The following is a 14683-nucleotide window of genomic DNA, read 5'->3' as shown; positions in this document are numbered from 1 at the left end:
CAAAAAAAATTAAAAAATGCGTAAATGACTAATTCTGCAGCCCAATAGGTATTCGAGAATAGCTTAGTTGCACCAAAGCATGTTTCTTTGCATATTTGTTTGACTTGACTCGCGTGTTGCTTTAAAAGAAACTTTGCATTATTACGCGTGCTAGCCTCATATTTGAATTATATCAAAGATATGTTGGATTGTATTCTAATCGTTCACTGGTGCTTCTATTGTGAACTCTTATTTTTTCTTATAAATTACATACGAGACTTCCAACGGAAATATAATTACATCTTAGACGTATCTACGTGTCCATCTAGTCGCGCATATTAATCATTTCTTTATAAAATTAGTTTTCTGGTCAGTGCGAAATTTTACATTTGTTAGAATTAATTAAATCACTTAAATGACGTGTTAAAACCAGAAGGCAGACGTTTCTGATGTAAATTATCTTCTGATTGAAACCAAGAACTATAAGCGTGATTTCAAAATCGATTCGAAGTGAGTCCAATATCATAGAAATTATGATACTTAATACTACGTTGCCTTTTTTTTTTGTGTGTGAAAAACGTTAAAACTAGTAATTTAAACATACTACGATTTATTTGTTTGTATGAATACTCCAATGAATGAAATAAATATTGAAAGACATTTTGTTTTACACTTTACAGAAAGGTCATGCTGAGGTCACACACTTGACATGTCTGTCTTTTGACCTTGAACCAAAGACAGTGATGGAACTGACCAAAAGACTAAGACAGTGTTTCTCCCAGACAGGTGGGAAAGTCCTATACATTTGCAGGTAATACAATATTTTTAGTTTCATATCTTTTATGAGCAAAATAGGTATATGTAGGGTAGGCAAATATGTGTATATATATATATATATATATATAGATAGATAGATAGATAGATAGATAGATAGATAGATAGATAGATAGATAGATAGATAGATAGATAGATAGATAGATAGATAGATAGATAGAGATAGATATATATAGATAGATAGAGATAGACAGATAGATAGATAGATAGATAGATAGATAGATAGATAGATAGATAGATAGATAGATAGATAGATAGATAGATAGATAGATAGATAGATAGATAGATAGAAAGATAGATAGAAAGATAGATAGATAGATAGATAGATAGATAGAGATAGATAGAGATAGATAGAGATAGATAGATAGATAGATAGATAGATAGATAGATAGATAGATAGATAGATAGATAGATAGATAGATAGATATATGTATATGTATGGCTCCTCTTGTCTCGAAAGGCAATGGATGCGCCCAAATGAGTCACTGGTTTTGGCTTAATCTTGAAACGGGGCAGAATCTGGTGTGGCTAATCAAGCCAATTCTAGAACGGCAGACTTTGCCACAATTCGTACATGTGTATGCCTCTGATTTAGGGCTAGCAGACAGGGCAGCTTTCTTTTTATCCCTCTTGATTAAAGCCGCTTCAATTCTTTTGTTCTCAGCAAGGGTTGTCCCAGCACGCACAGTCTGTCTCCATGCACTCCGGTCTTTGGCTATGTTTTCCCACATACTTTCGCTGATGCCTGAGGCTCTCATGTCTCGCTTGCAGACATCTCTATATGTTAGTCTTGGGCGGCCCTTGGGTCTGACTCCTTCCACAAGCTCAGCATATAAGATATCTTTCGGGATTCTGCCATCTGGCATGCGGGTGACATGTCCGAGCCAGCGTAATCTTCTTTGTGTCAGGATTGTCAGTAATTGTCAGTAACCTAGACTTAGACATCGAGCTGACAAAAAGGATAGGAAAAGCTACCACAGCATTGGCAAAACTCTCCAAGCGCGTCTGGGAAAATAGTAAATTGACCACAGCGACCAAAATCCTAGTCTACAACGCCTGTGTTGTGAGCACTCTCCTCTATGGCAGTGAGAGCTGGTCAACATACATGTACCAAGAGCACAGATTGAATAGTTTCCACTTGCGCTGCCTGAGACGCATAATGGGCATCTCTTGGAGGGACCATGTCTCCAATCAGGAAGTTTTAAGATTGGCCAATATGAACAGCATGTATAGATAGATAGAGAGATAGATATTAGATAGATTGATAGATATTGCTAGAGTTAGGGTTCTAGGAAACTCACACATTCGTCGCTGTTTCTCTGGATATAGCCTCCTTCACAAGAAACACAATCTAGTATAGTTATCTAACACAATAAATTGATAATCCCGCGAACAAATTAAACGTAGAATGATAAAAAAAAATGCATACCATCATCCATTAATAAATCCTCAATCTCTCAATATACTTCATAGTGTCTGTCTTAAACACTATACAAGAGTTTGCATGAATTATTTCAGTATAAAGTAAAGTTTCCCTTTTCAGACCTTGTGGTCTATATATGGCTGATGATGTAAAGGTCATCTGTTTCTGTGGCTTATGGTTAACGAGGGTGTTATGTGGCCAGCACAACGACCAACTGCCTTTACTTTTTCCCTAACTAGTGTCAGGTAGCCTTTAGAGCTGGGTGGACTCAGGGGTGAGCTATTTACAATACAACTCAAAAACAAAATCATGTCATGTGACTGGTCAGCACATAGCTATCGAGAAAGGGAAAGGGGGCATTCTTACTATAAGGTCTGTAAGGGGAGAACCAGAGGCGTAGTGAGCAAAAGTGTGACCCGGGCAAAGTACTTTATTGGCGCCCCTCACCCATTTTCCATAAACATGGCATACAAATATAGGCTGAGTGTAGCGCCCCCCCCCCCCTGAAGGTGGCGCCCGGGGCATCATGCCCCCCTCACTACGCCTCTGGGGAGAATAACAGGTTCATAGCGATCTAGATTAATTTTTTATTTTCATGCTAAAGATGTACTTGACTTATACGTTTAGGACGTTGCAACAGAAATAAAGATTATAAACGCCCCAAGTCTAATCGTCCTACAAGACGGTAGGGGATGAACTTAGGTTCGAGGTTGGGACTATCTTCCGGACAGTCCGAACAACATACCGCACAGTCAGACACTGGACCTTGTCTATACAAATAGAATTGTATAATTCAACAGTGTTGTTTACATGGTAAATAAAGTTTACACATCACTATAATATGACCTCATTTCTTTAGTGACGGTTTTTCACAAAGCGGTTTCCTGGCTGTTCTGTCACTTCTGCTGGACAGGGTGGACAACGAGTCATGCGTATCTATCCCATTAATTGTAGGAACAGTGAAGTCTCTGCAACCAAAGATCATTCCAAATATAGTAAGTGCTTTTATTTGGGAAAAAAAAACAACAATACAAAACAAAAACATTACCAAAAAAGATTGTTTTTTGCTTCCAAATATGTGTATTTTAATTATGTATTCATTTTTATTATTATTTTAAAAAACAACAACAAATAACCAAGAAGATTATCCTGCAAAACTCATTTGGCAATATAAAAGTATTAAGTAAATTACGAACATCCACCCTTAATTCATTATTCCGTAATGCAAATGAACTTGACGTTTCAGTTTTATGAGTTATGGTTTAAATTCTCAACCACTACATTAAAAATTTTTAAAAAATTGCTAGTAGTTCAATAGCAATGTTTAACTGTTAACTTTGGCACAAGAATTCGGACGTAAACATTAGATTCTTCTACAGCCACTTAAGTCGTATGGTAATGAAACGTTTGCTTCTAACACTTAGAAAGCAACACATAAAGCTGGAAATATGAACTTAGTTTTCAAATATTAATTGTTTTTGCCATACTCTTGATTCTTTTTTTTTTCTTATACTTATGCGTTTATATTCACAAAGAAAATATACTCTCTTTTTCTCCTTCTCTTTCTCTCTCTTTCTCTCTTTCTAGTTATCTTTCTCTTTCTCTCTCTTTTTCTCATCTTTCTTTGTCTTTCTCGCTTTCTCTCTAGTTTTAACTTTTTTTGTTTCTCTCTCTCTCTCTCTTTTCTCTTTCTTTCTCTGCATCTCTCTTTCTCTATATCTATTTTTCTCTATGTTGTTCTTTCTCTCTTTTTCACAATTTATTACAAACATGACATGCTCTAATGCACATATGGAAAGTAATGTACATGTATCAAATACATTGAATTTCTTTACTCGAAATATGTTCGTAAAATAACGAGAATTGTATTTTTGAATATTTCGGATAAAGTAAAAATAATGTTTCAGTATGATAGACAACATAACTGTAAATAATGTAGCAATACAGAATACTGTTGAGTTACTTAGCCTGCCAATCAGGAGAAACGATTTAAGTTATCAGTTTAGTTACAGCAATACATTATTTGTCAACATTTTCTCATTATATAGGAACAGTATCAAGCTATTTACCGTGCTGTTAGTCGATACATCGACACTAGCAGTCAATACACTAATACCAACTACCAGAACGTGGACAAATTAAGTGACATACAGAACACTGGCCAGGCCGACGACGAGCAGAAGAGGAAGTCCCAGGTCCAGCCAGTCAGCGATATTACCACAACAGAAACAACCACAGACCCACAGAACAAAGACACATTTCTCTATGCTAATGTTATTTAAATTTATTCTCAGTTTGTTTGAATGTGTACGTTGTGGAAAAAAAACAGAATATGGGTAATGCTCATCATTGTTAAAAGTGATATTTTTTTAGGGTGAAGTGACATTTTTTTTTAATAAAAGTTTTTTAAAATGTCTGGTAAAAAAATGTTATTTAAAATTATAATGTTTTTTAAAACATTACTATGTATGTAAATGATATAAAATATAATAATGCATTTAAAGTTATAAAATAAATGTACTGAATACAATGCTAGTACAAATATGATATTGATTTATTTTATTGCGTTTGTAATAATCTAGAACCAAAATCTGGCACAGTTTACATAAAAACTTATGTTGGACAAAAATATGATACGGAAATGTCCACTAAAAGATTGATATCACCACTTATGTGTGTGACATTGGATTAGGCATGTTAAAGTGTCTGCTAAGCAGTAATTAAAGATGTCTTCCTTCACTTGACTAATGCACTACTTAATGTCGCGTGTGTCTACTCTAATTAGTACAGCATAACAAATATTACAATTCATCAATGAAGTCCTTGATCAGCAAACAGTACTTTTATTAACCGCAAATGAAATGCATAATATATATTGGCAAATCCAGCCATCAATGAATACAAGAAATTATTTACATAAAACCCATCTTAATACTCTAAGAAATCTAGCAAGTGCACTATTAGTGACACTCTCTACATACGTCTAGACTCTTCTTAAACATGGAGATCACTAACCTTGTGGTCAACTCTCAAAACGAGACTTTTTACCCACAATTCAACCGTGGGCCCTTTGTTTCCCACGTGAAACACAATAAACAGTATGAATCATTGTACTATGTGTTTCCCAACTAGTTCATGTCAAAAAAAAGGCTATCAAACAATGATGTGACATTAGAATGACATAGCTCCAGATAGTCAAGAAACATTTAGGAGAACGAATAGAGATTTTTTTTTAAATAACTATTCGAAAAAACAAAAACATTGCTTAGAAAGCTACACATTTCAACATAAAGACACATCTTGTGTCACCTAGTTAGCATTTTACTATCACGTCGAAAATACATGACGTCGATCACAATAAACAGACACAAAATCTCGTACTATCAGTAAATATCACATAATAATTACATTTTCGTTGGTTGTTTCCCTTTGTTTTAAACCGAAAGGTCTTGAATGTTAAAGACTTCCATTAAAATAAGAAAGTATTAACAATGAGACACGTGCACAGACAGGGCCGCAGCGAGGGTTGTGGCTGCCTGCGTGTGAAATTGAAAATGCCAAACCCCCTTTTTTTTCTAGAAAAAAAATCATTAAATCTTTTCCAAAATTGGCATTGAATTTTAACCCATCATTTGTAGACCATTCCATTTTTCCCTTTCATATTCGCACAGTTGTTGTATCACTCAAATAAAACTATGAACCAAGCACTAGGAACAATTTTGGATTTAGGTGTCTACAAGCGTACATAATGACATCTTGCATTATATTTTGTGATAAACTTTTAAAAAATTTAGAAAGCCTTCAGGATAGAACACTTATAAGTAAAGTAGCAATTATACATAAAACACTGAACCATAATCTTCAAATACAAAAAATAAATCTAATAAAATACTCAGAAAGACACAAAGATAAAGACACATTCCTCATCCCATATGCTAGGACAAATTTGTAGAAATACTCCTTCTTCCCTAGTGCTATTAGAGCATGGAATGGGTTGCCTGAGCTAGCCAGGAAAACCAGTGACTTGGCAGAATTTATAGGTCATTTGGTTATAATGCACGACTAAAGGCATGACGCATAGGACGTAATCTACTTTTTTTTAAGTAACGTCTGTATTATATAAGATAAAATGTTAATTTATAAAACTTTGCCCTACAAAATAAAGTATAATCATTAAAAACGTGTTAATATGCCAACCACAGTCCTGTTAAAATCACAACTAACCATTCATTAGTTTTTATTTTAAATCCTTCCACATTTTATTTCCTGGTCTTGCTTTATGCAAAAAAAAAAAGTAATTCATAGTTAAAAGTGGCTCTAATAATGGTCATAATAATAAATAAAGCACCGGCCGAGCTGTTTATATTACAATGAACATGGCGCAAAATCAGATTCCATCCTAGAAATTGACTTACTGCAATCATTGAACTATTTGGGTTGCATGGCCAAGATGAATGAACGCCTTGACTGCCTGTGTAGGGGGCTCAAGCTCAAAATCCGATTGTGTTGTGTACGCTGACACCTAAAATAAAGTAAATTCCTTTTTAAGACCTTGTGATCTATCGAGCAGATGATGTAAAGCTCATCTGGTTCATTGGCCCAAGGTTAACGAGGGTGTCATGCTGCCAGCACAACGACCAACCACCTTTACTTTTCCCCAACTAATATCAGGTGACCTTTAGAGCTGGGTGGACTCAGAGGCACCCTAAAGATCCTTAAATTTAATATCACATTCTTCACCATCATTCGAGCCCGGGAGTGTCGGTTCGGAAGCCCAGCGCTTTAACACTCAGCTACCGCGACTTACAAAGGCGCACGGAAACCTTTTCACAGATACTCCCTCTCCCACTGATAGACCAAAAAAAAATTGGATCAGAGCGCAATCAGTATAATAGATGAGCTATACAAACACATAAATAAAGGAATAGTAGTCTATACATTTATAACCATTTAAACACACATACCAACATATTAGACACTTCTGCGGACGCTTTAGAACGAGCCGAAGCGCTGGCGTACCCACTTTCGAGGCCCCAAGTACGTTTAACCAAGCTACAACGATAATGCGAGAGTGGATCCATGGTAGATGGTTGAAACTCTGGGATGGCTCCAACAAAGCCCGTGGTGTCTGGCAGCATATTTCGCCGCCCGGACCGAGGTTTATCCATGGTGGACTCTGAAAAGGCCGGAAAGAACAATAATCGCGCAGTGTAGGATGCGGCACTGCCCTGTTGCAGCATACTTGCTTTGTTCCGGCCCAATTGTAATGCCCCATGCCGACACTGTGGGAGAGTCTGTGGAAACAGTGGTGCAAATCTTGCAAGAGTGTCCGCAGCTCCGAGAGCTGCGGGGAAATGTGTCTGCAGAGTCACTTGACCTGTATGGGAGCTGTGAGGCATTACGCCGAACAACAGTTTCTCGCCAAGGCTCTAAAGGAGGATTAGCCCTTCCAGTTTTGCTACCAATCAGAGTTCAGCTCATTAATTTCCTTAGAAAACTATCATACGGCATATCCATCAAAGCTAGAACGGAATAGTACAAAAACTCGTTTGTTCCTTATTCTGTCTGGCTGTATCAGCGCTTCATTTTTACTACAGAACGTATGCATTTGTTACCAGCAAAGTGAGAAATCTGGCATTCTGATGAAACGTTTTGTTATGATGATCGTTGAATGCACAATTTAACTTTAATAAAGGCTTCAGGGCAATTCATTTTTTTTTCTGTAATATTGACACATGTTTTGCCATTGACAAAAACGTGCTTGTACCCTATTATTACAAGCTAGTCTTGAAATTGAGCTGATAGTATTTGTTGTAATAGTATTTTCTCATTTAAATTCTTGCAACGTTTACTTTGTCTTGTGTGTATTTTCTTTCTACCTTTATAAGACTTTGTTTCTTGTATTCTCCTCCTATAGGTTTAAAGGTTTCTGGTAAGCCTCAGTGGGTCTCAATTCGTTTTTTTTTCTCTACATAATCTAATTTATAAGTAGAAAAGACAAGTATGAATCGAAAAAAAAAAAAAAATAAAAACCAAGTACATAAAATTAATTTTGTACCTCTTCTAAAAACACCAGGCATTCTATACAACACCTGTATTTCACACTTTGACACTAACAGTCATGCAATGATCTTCTCGCATGTTTCAACTGTTTTTGGGTGTTGTTGTTTTTTTCAATCCGTTTAGTTTAGTTTATTTATTTACTAAAACAAAAGTTCTCATAAGGATCAATAAATCGTTTTTAATTTTAGTCACTCTTAATTTTTATTCGCCCCAACTTACACCATTAGAGAGACAAACTTTTATATCTTAACAAACAAGCAGAAGCAACACCTCTAATGGCGATAGGAATAGCATACGTTCCCAATACATTGACTGCATAGTGGCCTGTGGCCTAGAGATCACGAGTTTAATGACCAGGCTTGAAGCAGAAGAAGAAGACTACATCAGTTGTGTACTCCCAAATCGAAAGATTACTGTTTTTGGTTAAGTTTTCAAATGCTGTTTTAGTTGCAGGTTGAAATGTTTTGGCAGCTCACTCCAGTGAAATCACTTCGACTAAACAGAACGTAACTATCAGCGTTAATATTCTAGGAGAGTGTTAACTTATTATCGCTCGAAGCAAGAGAAACATAGGATAAGAGAAGAGAGAGAGAGAGTGCGAGAACGAAAGGAAGACTGAGAAATTGGAGATATAAGAAATAAGAATAAGAGAGAAATATAATATAAAAAAAATACTCGGAAAAGAAATAGAAAAACAGATAAACAAAAAGAGAAGAAAGAGAAAAGAAACTTGTAAAGAGAAATAGAGTGAAGCGCAAAGAACGCCAGGAAGTGGAAATACATAGAAATGTGTTTGATGCAGACGGAAAGACAGGCAGGTAGGTAGATAGATGGAGAGATAGATAGATGAAGAGTGGAGAGATAGATAGAAGGAGAGATAAATAGACAGATGGAGAGATAAATAGACAAATGGAGAGATAAACAGATAGATGGAGAGATAAACAGATAGTTGGAGAGATAAATAGATAGATGGAGAGATAAATAGACAGATGGAGAGATAAACAGATAGATGGAGAGATAAATAGATAGATGGAGAGATAAATGGACAGATGGAGAGATAAATGGACAGATGGAGAGATAAACAGATAGATGGAGAGATAAACAGATAGTTGGAGAGATAAATAGATAGTTGGAGAGATAAATAGATAGATGGAGAGATAAATAGATAGATGGAGAGATAAATAGACAGATGGAGAGATAAATAGACAGATGGAGAGATAAATAGACAGATGGAGAGATAAATAGACAGATGGAGAGATACATAGACAGATGGAGAGATAAATAGATAGATAGATAGATAGATAGATAGATAGATAGATAGATAGATAGATAGATAGATAGATAGATAGATAGATAGATAGATATATCGTCTGTTTTAACGGTAAGTCCTTTCATTCCTTGATGTTCTCACACTGCTTCTTATACCTTCCTCTCCTTTTGTTTTCCCCTGGTTCTGTCCCCTGCAGATCTGTATCTGTATAAATTAAGTAAATCGAGAGCGAGAGACAAAGAGAGAGCAGCTTTTAATAACAACCAGCAGCCCAAGGCTACTCTTCCCATAAACCCACTTCAACTTTTCATTTCCTTGGAGATGACACAAAATTAATCTTTTGAATCTCATTTCAAGTGGCTCTTCAAACTCAATTTGAGATGATCTGACTCGGTGGAAACAAAGAGAAAGATGTTCCATAGGAAGCAAATGTAAAACTGAAACAGGAATTTAATTGCAATGCAAATCTTATATCACTATTCATCACTTGGCACTAATGCGTCGGTGTCAATGAAACTGTAGCTTAGGAAGTGTAGCTAAATAGGAAGATGACTTACAGAGGGTGTGTACCGGAAACGCTTTAAAGACAAGCTCAGACGTCAGTTAGAGAGTCAGAGAGGAGAACACCTGGCAGCAAAGAGTTTCAGAAAGGAGCAACTGAAGAGCTCTTCCAAACATCTCGGGAAACAGCAAAAAAAAAACAAAAAAAAAAAAACTAATAAAAGAAAAGACAACAGGAATCGACTCAAGAAAAGAAATGGTTTTCTCTGCGTTGATCATGGTCCAAATTCTGTACACAAAACAGGGTCTGCTACTCTAGATATTGCACTTTACCTCGAGATTTGGACTCAAAAGGCAAAATTTTAGTCTGATTCTAGAAAGAGGCTATTATATAGAATTCTGGATGTTCATCCGGTTTTTTTTTAATGAGAAAACACACCCTCTTGCTTCACTGTTAGCCTTTTAGAGCATTTTACAGCCTTCTTATACAGCCCATATATATATTGTTTACTTCCTATGAAGCTTATAAATGATATTTCTTTCTTAAATAAATAATATTAATGTCCTTATAACCCACTAATGATTTATATTTCCAATGTAGCCTATAAATAATATTTTTTCCTAACTAGCCCATAAATGACATTTATTTTGTATGCAGTCCTTAAAGCAGTGGTTCTCAAACTGTGGTCCACGGATTCCCAGAGGTCTGCTAGACGAACCTAAGGAGTCAACAGAAAGAAGACAATTATATATAGTAAAGATAATTTCACCGCCTAAAGTAAGTTTATCCAATCGGATAATTTTAATAATAATCATCTCGCCCCTCACTACTGTTTAATATGTCTATTACTTACTATTCTATGACGACCTAAACCAAAGATTTGAAAATCATTGTCAACTTAAGATTCCCGAATGGATTTTCAACCTTTTAGCGCAGTGGTTCCCAAACTTTTTTTGTCTCGTAGACCCCTTACTATGTTTTCTGGTTTTCGGTAGACCCCTATGTTTAACTTGCAATTTTTTTTTTCAAATTCATCAATATTTTTTAAAAACTAATTTCTGTCCGTAGTGAGTTGAAAAGTAAAAAAAGTAATTTAAAGCTACATACTAAGTTCTATAGATCTATCTTTTTTTTTTGTTGATAAAATTCAAATTGAAACCAATTAAAATAAAAATTAATATGTATTGCTGGAATCACCAACCACAGTGGAAATGTCATTTTGCAGATTTATGATCCGTTGCTATGGATGTAATACTGTAATAAATGACCCCTGTAATAATGTCTGCTAAACATTACCTACAAAATTAAGTTATTTAAATAATTATTGAAATTAAATACAATAATTTTTCATTTAGCAGTATAGCAGTTTAAATATTTTAAGGATTAACTAAGATACTATTCATATATTAGTGTATGAAAGAATTACATGAATGTGATGTAAAAATTAAAGTCACGACGTGCCTAAATGAAATCTATTATCGTAGACCCCCGTGGACATCTCATAGACCCCCCAATTTGTTTTTTCACTTTCGTAGACCCCTTGGAAGTCTTCGTAGACCCCTGGGGGTCTCTATAGACCACTTTGGGAATCGCTGGTTTAGCGCGTGAACAAAGTTCCCAATCACAGATGAATCCATGCTAATACAGAAGCAGCTTATTGAAATATCCACAAATGAGGAACTTAAACCAATGTCTGCACAAAGATACCACAGCTCCTGGTTACAAAAACAGATTCAAATTTTATACTCTGCATTATAGGTCAATGTGCCAGAAGTTGTCGGCAGCTTTCTCGTCTTCTTATGTGGTACAACGTGGATTCATTGTCGTAATAAACCTCTTTACAAAGAAAAGAAACGGCCAGAGATTTGTGCTCGCTGAATTAAGCGGTTGTTACTACCAAACATTGAGCCGGATATAAATACACTCATAAAAACCCATCAACCTCAACTAATTAAAAAAAAATATTTTAATTAAAAGTCTCAGTAAACACTTCCCCAATTAACTATTTTTCTTTCATTTGTAACTGGTATACTCTATATTTAAGTAGCGTTGAAACTTAGGGGCAAGTTATAACTATTTCAAAGAGTCATCGGGTTACAAAAGTTTGAGAAACTCTACAGGATATTTATTTCTTGTGTATCCTATAAGGGTAATTGCATTTCTGGTGATTTAACAAACAAAAAAAAATAATAATTTTTAAAAAATCATATAGATCTAATCTATCCTTTACTGAATAAATGAAAGGTTAAAACATATAACGTAGCTTTCTTGATATATCTCTAGTTCCATTACTTCAAAAAGAAAAGGCGGATCTATCTTTCCACAACGCAGGTCAGAGTTCAGGGTTACTATCACGAGTAATCTCAGTTAATAGACTCGGCTTTGTACCCGACCTCTGAGTTTCCTACAGGGTACGGTACTTTACGGGTTGTCACGTTTGTAGCGCGGGAGCTGGCCCTGCTCTTACGCATCTCAGTCATCTTGACTTAGTCCAAACGTGTGTGCAGTGTGTTAATTAACTCTTCAACAAGACACCGGGGCTATCTAGGTCAGAACTAACTAGGTCAAAGATTCAGGATCTGGTCATTTCTGCACATCACTAAACCACTTAGCGATGAAGAGCGCAAATAACATTGCGAAACAGCCTTTCATTTGAAACATTAGTGTACAATTTACTTCCTGGTCACGCTATTTGTAAAACAGTGAATTAGCATAACATTAAAAAATTATCAAGTTTTCGTGGCCTCTTAGTTACTGTAAGGGTGTTACAATAAAAATAATTTATCTTGGAATCAAATTACACACAACGGCCAACTAATGTCAGATTCCATTAGAGCTGGGTGGACTCAGAGGCGCCCAAAGATCCCAATAATATAACCCCAGTCTTCACAGGGAATCGAACCAGGGAACACCCTGTTCGAAAGTTAAACGCTTTACCGCTTACCGCACCTCCAAAAGACTATGATTAAACTATGTAACATATAACACTTAGCCAAATACTTACAAATACAAAAAAAAAACAAAAAAAAAAAACCTAACCAGGTTACAAAGACAGTTTGTGTGGAAATACAAACTCAAAATCGGCAGGTAAAAAGGCAGGTTTTAATATTTTCAGAAAGAATAACATTATGAAATTTTATCAAAGGCGAATGACAGAGAAGAATGAAGAAAGAAGGTTGACAGATCCTGTGTGGTGCCTCAACGGTCCAGCAGACCAAGGGATATTTGAAAGTGAACCTGGCCTAACTGATGTCTTATAATGAATGATTGTAAATGGTCAATCTCTTATTCAAAGTCACAAGGAAAAAAAAATTCCGTAAAAAAAAAAAAAAATCTCCCCTTCCTTTAGTTCAGTGTTTCATAACTATTATATAACCTTCCGTAAAAAAAATTAGTATCCTATGCTTATATAGTTGTGCTACAGTTCACGCGATAATATGAAAAACTACTTATTAATTGTTGTATTAAATTATGGTTCACTTATATGCATATTAAATAGATTTTTTCTCTTTTAAAAAAAGTAAACACTTTTTTGTAAATGTAATAATTATTATTACAGAACATACCTAACTTAGCAATACATTTGTTAAAAAAAATAGTTTTGACAGAAAATCTAAAACCGTTTACATAAATGTGTTGAAAATATGGTAAACGGTCATTCCCCTTACTAAATAACTTCCCTTATTTGTTAGTATTAATAGTGAATGGTTGTAAAAAAGTTTTGTTTTTTAAAAAAAAAAACTGCTAGCATAGTTGATTTTAAAAATGTAGCCGTTGCATCAGAACTTTGAATGGACTAAAATATAATAATGTCGGATTATCAATATCTTTTCTGAGTTACGAGATCTAAAAGGACGGACGGACGGACGGACAGACAAACCACACAAAACTAATAGAGTCTTTACCCTTTCGGGGACCGCTAACAATAAACTTCAAAAGACAAAGATACATGTACATTTCTTGTTCCATATGTTAGGACAAAGTCGAACAGTTGCCTCCTCCTCTTTAGTGCCATTACATCGGGAAATGATTTGCCTGAATCAGCCAGGAAAACCAAAGACTTAGCAGAGTTTAAATCTCTAATTAACGCACTTGGCTTGATTAACACAGAGAACGTAATAATCTTTTCGTTTGAAGAAACATAAGTACTTCATAAGAAATAGTCGTACTGGTTAAATCGGTAAGTTAAACAGCGTTGAACCACTTTAGCCTCAAGTTTGATGTCAAATAAACAAAGAATCTCTAGAAGCAATAGATAACCCTCACATGCAACTTAAAGATACATGTCACGTAACATAAAGCAGCTATTTAAAACAAAATGTTATAGGCCGCACAAAAGTCCTCATTGGGCATCCACATACCTAAACCCGGCACTGTTTACGAAGATTATAAGAAAGAATCAAGATAATAAACAACGTTATCGGTTTTTTTTTTTTGTTTTTTTTTTGTAGTTGGCCGCTGTGACTCACTTGTTACGCGTATCACACAAACTCACACCCAAAGATGATTAACTGGTAACGGTGCCTACAACACTAGCGCTCTAGCTTGCGGAGTATCCTAGTAAGACCTAGTAGAACAAAAATTAAATATTGGTGTATGCATATTGTATACA

Source organism: Biomphalaria glabrata, chromosome 5, assembly GCF_947242115.1.
Source record: "Biomphalaria glabrata chromosome 5, xgBioGlab47.1, whole genome shotgun sequence".
NCBI classification, from domain to species: Eukaryota; Metazoa; Mollusca; class Gastropoda; family Planorbidae; genus Biomphalaria; species Biomphalaria glabrata.
Note: the sequence above shows the minus strand (reverse complement) of the source record.